Source organism: Hibiscus syriacus, unplaced genomic scaffold (genome assembly GCF_006381635.1).
Source record: "Hibiscus syriacus cultivar Baekdansim isolate YM2019G1 unplaced genomic scaffold, ASM638163v2 tig00112888_pilon, whole genome shotgun sequence".
Lineage (NCBI taxonomy): Eukaryota > Viridiplantae > Streptophyta > Magnoliopsida > Malvales > Malvaceae > Hibiscus > Hibiscus syriacus.
Window position 1 is genome coordinate 995,184 of NW_024063415.1, and position 6,620 is coordinate 1,001,803.

Below are 6,620 nucleotides of genomic sequence, written 5' to 3' on the forward strand. Positions count from 1 at the left end.
TAAATATTTTGTTCTTGTGAGCTTAATTCTTGTAAACACCTACCTTAGAGAGGTTTTCTTGTTTACATTTCTTATCCTTTTGTAAAGGGGAAATTGTAACACCCTCAACCCGTATCCAACCCGGATACAAGTCTGAGGTGTCACATTGATTTTTCAAACTTTAACTAGTAATCATACATAAACAATTACTGTCATCATTTCACACAACTCATATACTTTTACATGTAACAAGTACATACATATATGTCATTATCATTCATATCTCTTATCTCCTATTCCTATGATCTTTTATATCCTTATCATATATCTTATAGATTTGTTATTATCTCATTATGTCAATCAATTATACTCATTCACATATACCTTAACATGTACTCACGTATACCATACAACATATATATATATCATGTCATGTAAAACATATATCCTATCGTAAATCAAATACACACAAGCAACTATATCATCATCTTCATTCTTATCACTATTATTGATTCATTTTATCATATAATCTTATAATTACCATTTGTACCATCATATATCACACATAACATTTCACAAGGAAACAAACATATCATCATATCCAATTTATTAATATTATCTCTTTATTAGCCCATGGTACACATGTGAGAACTGTAGATACGTGAGTCTATTGAGGTTGTGCACCACTATGCTGTCACCACAGCTCGTATAAATGTCCCGAAGGACCTATCCAGAGGTCATAGAGATCCTCGGTAACTATCCAAAGGTCATAAAGATCCTCGGTAACTATCCATAGGTCCCGAAGAACCTAGGTAAACTGTCCATATGTTCCTTAGAACATAGGTAAACCCTCGACTCTTGGCATGCCAACTATACCTCTAGCTCTCAATATACATAACATGGGCATTTTCACTTATACAATTTCATTGTTCTTATGATCACATATTACTTTCCTCTGTCACATATCACATTTGCATATAGTCATATAGTTTACTTTCATGTAATTCATGTCACTTTTCATATAAACATATGATTCACTTTCACGTATCATATATACTTTCTCTTTCATATAACTCATGTCTTGTGATCAGGTAAACACGTATCACATAAAATAACATGTCAAATCTATCACACCACTGATATAATATTCTCATATATTCATGTAGTTCAGTATCACATATCATATGAATCATATAAATCATGTTACATATACACATGCACACATAGAATTCATAAATCAAATAACATTTTACGAGTTACTTTTTACCATAGTAACTCCGTCACTGGCTCATCGCAAGCCAATACTTATTCTATAACATAAGTACAATGAAATTGTACTCACCTTAGCCTTGCTTGCTTTGATTTGATTCTAATTCTTCAATTGTTTCGGAACAAGCTTTCATTCTATATCTACATAATAATAACACATTGATACATATCAATATACTAATTGATATATTCTAAGCTATCACTTCATAGGCTAGAAGAAAGCCATTTTCATCTTTTAATGGAGGCATGCATCGATGCACTACACCATGTATCGATGCATCCCTTGACAGGTGCATCGATGCACTATCCATACATCGGTGAATAAATCCTATTCGATGTTTGTATTTTAAGCAGGTACATCGATGCACTCCTTATGCATCGATGCACTCCTTATGCATCGATGCACTAATTGCATTCGATGTTCATTTATTTGAGAGTGCATCGATGCACATTGAAGATACATCGATACACAAAACCCAGAAATGATACTTTGAGCACGAAAATCCCTTTTTTATTCTCTCAACTCTTCATATTTCATCCCTTTTTCTATTCTTAACTCTTATACACCTATTTAAACTAATCTATACTCATTTATTTTATCTTAAACCCCAAAATCCTATCCTCCTTATGAGATTCAAGAATTATACCAACTTTGCAACATGATTTAATTCCACTTCTAACACTTCATATGTCTTAACTAGATTGATGACAAGTCAAATCCAACTTTCAATTCTAATTATCAACTCTATATCAAAATTTCATTCAAGAACTCAAAATCTTTAATCTTCCCTAACTCTTTTATCTTTTGATTTTAAGATAACTTAAGCTTTCCTTAAGCTTAGTTATCATCTAACGGTCAAAACCCAAACTTTAAATTAACAAATAATCAACAGATTAGAAAGCTTACCTTTGCTTAGCTCTCTTTCACGTATGAAGAAGAAGAAGAAGAAAGAAGAAAGCTCTGGAGAAATCTTTCATTCCTACGTGTATATATCCTTACCATATCCCATTTTTAATTCATTTCTTGGTCAAATGACCCTTTTGCCCTTTAATACCTTTTATAATTACTAGCATCTTTAAGGTAATATTTCCAAATAAATCATTGAACTTTTCAACTATTCCATTTTAATCACCAAATCCTGAAATATTACAATTTGGTCACTAACCCGGTATTGAGGATGTTACAGAAATGTTCTAGCTAATCCCGTGTAAAAGCTAGGGAAAGGTTCTAGTTTAGCCCCAAAAAACTAGGGAGTTTGTAAGGTTACTCTTTATCCTTAAAAGAAATAAAAAATTAGTGAATTTGTTGGAAAATCCTTGGTGAGGAGCTAAGGTAGTGGATGTAGACTTTAGTTGAGAAAGTCGAACCACTATAAATCGCTGTGCAATTCTCTATCTTTCAATCTCCTTACTCCCTAAACACAAAACCATTCCGACCCCTCTTTGCAAACCGTTCCGGTTGTCGATTCGAGCTTTCGAAAATCCTAACAAGTACGTTTGCAATATGGTCACTGAACTTTTCATACACTTATATTAGGTCCTCTAACTTTTAAAACTTACAATATACTCCTCAATTTTATTATATACCTCAAATTCCTTTTCGATCTCAAATTTTCTTTTTCGCTTCTCTCTTCTCATTTCTAGCGTAACTTTTTAGTCGGGGATGTATGGGAAATTCTAATCTAACTTTGAATTATGTGGAGGTGTTGACTTGAATAAGGGTCCATTGAGAGAAGACCCGACCAAGGGACTATCGGGACCATTAACAATTCAAGGTGTAATGTTAGATACAGGTCATCTCAGGTGAAACATAAATGTTTGATGAAATGCTTGTGAGAAAAAATGGGGTTAGAAATGCAGAGTTGACAAATACTACTAAGATGAACTAAGTATCATTGTTGAAAGTCACCAACAAAGCTAGAATCATTTTTGTATAAATGGCATATAATAATTTCTTTGTTTAGTCCTTGTGGTTAAAGATTTTCCAACAGATGATCAAATATAATGAAATCAAAAACAGTGCATTCATCTCTTAGTCTCTTTCGCTCACATGTACTCTCGTTTGGTTTTTGTTCTTCAATTTTCTGCCATGTAAAATTGTAAACCCAAGCAGTGCTCTATCTTTCAACTTTTTATTTACAAAGAAAAAATGGAGGAAGAATCGCTGGAACGCAACACCGATTGCGTTTATTTCTTAGCCTGTCCCCTTACTTGCAACAAGGTATTTATTTTCTCTTTTGGGCTATCCGGAAGTAAGCTTTTCCTCTTTTACACTTTCCCATTTTCAGCTCGCATTGTGTGTTTTTGTTGAAATTTTTATGTTTGTGGAACTGCATGTCAATGATCTAGATATTCAGTGTTAGTTTTGAACCAAAACCATCCAATTTTCTTTCTTTTTAATAAAAACTTTTAACACTCCTTATGAAAGATATTCAGTCCATCAGAATAGAAGTGAAAGAGGGTCATAGGCTAAATTTTTTTGATCTTCTAGTTTGGTTTTCTTTAAATCAAGGAATTGATTGTGAGTATCGACATAGTGAAATCACCAGGCTCAATCCGAGAGAGTGCTGGTACTAGTTTACTAGGAATTATATTGATCTGACCTGTGGTTTTTGGCATCCTATGAACTCGTAATCTTTTTAATAAGTTCATGTTGATTATGGGATTGATATATCGTTAACGAATTGGATTTTTTTTACATGTTTTGGAAATTGAGGACTGTGTTGCAAGTTTTAAAAATGGGGGGACCTAAATGTAAGCGCATAAAAAGTTCAGTGACCATATTACAAACATACTAACGGCAGTGTAATGGCGTCAAACGGCCGATTACGTCGGGGACCACATTACAAACAGACTAAATATTGGAGGACTGTATTGTAAGTTTTAAAAGTTAGGGACCTAAATAAAAGCTTTAGAAAAGTTCAGTGACCATTAATTACTATACTTTACCCATAAAAGAAATTTGTGCTTTGTAATAAAGAAAAATGTGATAAAAGAGGAGGGATAATCATTTTTTATCCCCATGTGTAAAAACAAATTGTTTTAACTTGAAAGAGAAAAAAATGAAAGAGATATGTGAGTTGGGTCCGCCACGCTCGACAAGCACCGTTGAACAATACTAACAATAGTACTGTTGAGCACTATTAATTTAATTTATAAAAATTTAAAATCATAAACGACTTAACGTATAATTATAAATTAGTTAAAAATTTAAAGATAAATGATTTAAAATAAAATATTAATTACATTATTTTCCATAAATTTTTAACAATAAAAAATTATAAATTACTTTTAAAATTTTATTTGAAAATTGTTAAAAAAGATTATGGAAAATAAGTTAATTAGTATTTTTTAAATAATTTACCTTTAAATTTTTAACTAATTTATAATTATACGTTGAGTATTTTAGAATTTTAAAATTTTATAAACTAAATTAATGGTGCTCAACGATACTCTTCGTTAATGATACTCAACTAAAACCTTTATTCTCATTTTTCAACCCTTCCTTCAATCACACTAATAAAAATAAAATATTTTCATCTTTCTAATTTTCTATCACTTAAAGTTTTTCATCATTCTAATTTTATTTTCATCCGATCAAATAAAACCTTAAGATTTGATAAATTATTAAAAATATTTTTCATTGAAAAGTAATATTTAATATTTAGTTGTACATGATAATTATATTAAATTCTTAATCAATATAATTTTTAATAAAATATGTTGTATATAATAAATAAGTGGATAATTATTTTGATATATTAACATGGTACACATTGATTAATTCCATTATGATTTTTTTTAAAAGGTAAATAACTAATAAGCTTAATACAAAAATAAGTGTGTAAAGAATGCTTTGAAAAACATTTTAAAGCCTAAAGAATTTTTCGTTAAAAATAAATGTCTAAAGTTTTCTCTATTACATTTTTACCTACCGTTTAAAAAAACTATTAAGTGACGCTATTTTTAAAAAATCTGGACGTGACACTTGTCACTTAACGATTTTTTAATGGTTTAGACACTTATTTTTAGCGAAAAATTCTTTATGTACAAAAAGTTAATTTTGACTATAGTTTAAGTACTTATTTTTATATTAAGCCTAACTAATATGAAATGTGTATTATCTCATGGTTTAGGATCAAATTCTGATCACATAATTAAAGAACAATTTGAATCATATATGATATATTTATTTTTTTTAAAATCACGTTATGAATATATATTTTGTTATAATAAATTTTTTCCAAAAAATCTATATTAAAAAAATAAATATAATTTCCAAATGTGTTTAAAAATTTAAACATTGAAACTTTTCAATGAAATGAATTTTTTTTATAGCTTATTAACACTTCATTTTGAATTTACAAGGAATACTATAAATAATAAATTTATATAAGTACAATAAAATCAATTAATTATAATTAATAAATTTATATAACTATGATTAGAATTAAATAAATGAAATTGAAAATTTAAATAAATTTGAATTTAATTTATAAAATGAAAGATTCAAATTAGTATGAATACTTTAACCAAAACAATCCATAACAATAAATAATTTGATATTAATAAGCTTTAAATTATTAAATAAGGAATCTAAAAAATATGCAAAAGGGAACTGAGGCACTCCAATTTTTTTTTTAAAAACCAACGTGGCCTTCAATTTTTTCACTCAATGTGATCCTTCAATTTATAAAAAAGATTTCATATGGTCTTTTAATCAATGTTTTATGTCTTTGACCTATAAGGCCGTTACTTTGTACTGACATGGCATGTTAAGCAGGTCAAATCATTTTCTCTCTCAATCTAGCCCTCCAACTCAAGAAAATAACTCAATGTAACCCTCATAATTTTCTTTTCTATTTTAGTCATTAAACTTTAAAAGTTTTTAATTTAATCACTCAACTTTTGAATTGCTCCTATTTTAACCATTATGATTTATTTTATTAATATTTATGTACGATGTGACATTTTTTTTTCAACCAAAGATTTTTTTTCTTTCATTATTAAATTTAGTGAACCCATATTAAACTTATAAAAAAATTGAAAAACTGTGGATGAACTACTTGACCAGATAATGAAAAAAAAAGAAATCTTTGGTTGAAAAGGAAGAAGAATGAAATGAGAGCATAAATGAGGAGAGTGAATATTTGGAAATATATAAAGCAGAGGGAATATTTTTTTGTTTCAATATATTTTTAAAATTTTAATTTAATTAATATTATTTTAATCATATATTAATAAAATAATTATAATAAATGTCACATCATACATAAATATTAATAAAATAAATCATGATGATCAAACAATAAGTAATTCAAAAATTGAGTGATTAAGTTGAATTTTTTTTAAAATTTAGTGACTAAAATAAA